The sequence below is a fragment of the Callospermophilus lateralis genome, chromosome 2, assembly GCF_048772815.1.
Source record: "Callospermophilus lateralis isolate mCalLat2 chromosome 2, mCalLat2.hap1, whole genome shotgun sequence".
In the NCBI taxonomy this organism is placed as follows: Eukaryota; Metazoa; Chordata; class Mammalia; order Rodentia; family Sciuridae; genus Callospermophilus; species Callospermophilus lateralis.
In genome coordinates, this window is record NC_135306.1 from 7,113,165 (window position 1) to 7,114,624 (window position 1,460).

Below are 1,460 nucleotides of genomic sequence, written 5' to 3' on the forward strand. Positions count from 1 at the left end.
AATGTGTGTGGTATTCAGGCCAAACTCCAGGTTCAGGCCAGTCACAGAGATCAGAGAATGTACTCTAAGTATAAGCCACTAGAATTATCACTCCACTGAGACCCTTTGGGATTCTGTAATGAACAGGAGAGGCTGAGGCAGTTAAAGGTAAGGAGGGGCTTTGCTCTTGCTCAGAGTTCCTGGCTTTGGGAATAAGGGGATCCCTAGAAGGATTCAAAGCCCTCTGCTCAGAGGAATCAGGAGCAAGGGGCCAAAGTTGATCCCAAGGTAGAGGCTGTTCTTTTGTAGCCAACAGCCTTGCTGCTAGGTTGAGGTCTGTTTTTTTTTTTTTTTTTTTTTTCTTGTACCGGGGATCAAACTCAGGGACACTGAACTTCTGAGCTACATCCCCAGCCCATTTTCATATTTTATTTAGAGATGGGGCTCATTGGGTTGTTTAGGGCCTCACCAAGTTGCTGAGGCTGGCCTCAAATTTGTGATCCTCCTGCCTCAGCCTCCCAAGCTGCTGGGTTTATGGGCCTGTGCTACCACACTTGGCTGGGTTGGGGTCTTGGGCAGATACAATGTGAGCAGAAGCACGGCAGAGATTAGTGGCTAAGAGTTTGGGCTCATGGGTTCAGGGAGTTCTGGGTTCAAGTTCTGATTCCTCCTTTTCTTAATGCATGACTTTGTTCAAGAGGCTCCGGAGAGGCTGACCTCGGCTGGGGAGGCACTCAGCACAGGGTTACCTAGCCGGCTCTGGATCTGGAGGGCTCTCTGCTCATGGGACGTGTGAGCCTGAGCACGGGCTGTGCCTGACCATCCCATTACTGCGGGGGTCAGTGGGCTGCTGCAGGTGGGGGGCTCAGGCCCTCTGACCCTCAGTTGCGTAAATGCTGGTTATTGCAGTCATCAGCCCCATCTCTGGTGAGACCCTTGGCTCATGGCAGGTTGGGTGTCTCACTGTCACCTTTCATCTCATTCTTAGTCCCTGTCCACCTGAAGAGGAATCTGGAGCTTTGGTCATAATGTCTCCAGGGCGTCAGATCAGGACCCCACCACAAGGCTTCCTCCCCTCCCCATCTCCCTGAGCAGAGCTGGTGTGGGGTCAGCTTAATGACATTGTCTCTGTGGCATCAGACTGCCCAGAACTGACCCCTTTTGGTCCCCTGGGATGGGAGTGCAGAGTATGTGTGTTAGTGTCTTGAACTCCGTAAGTGCCAAATGGTAAGTTTTAAAAACTCCTTTTTTTTTAATTTCAATTTTTAATTTGGAGATAGGGTCTCTCTGTGTTGCCCAGACTGATCTCAAACTCCTGGGTTCAAGTGCACTTGCTGCCACAGCCTCCCAGTAGCTGGGACCACAGGCATGAGCCACTGCTCCTGCCTGAGTAGATTTTCTGGAGTAGGATTGACACTGGATGTGGCCAGACCGGCTGCAGACCGGCTCACACAATGCCAGCTGAGTGAACCTCGGCCTAC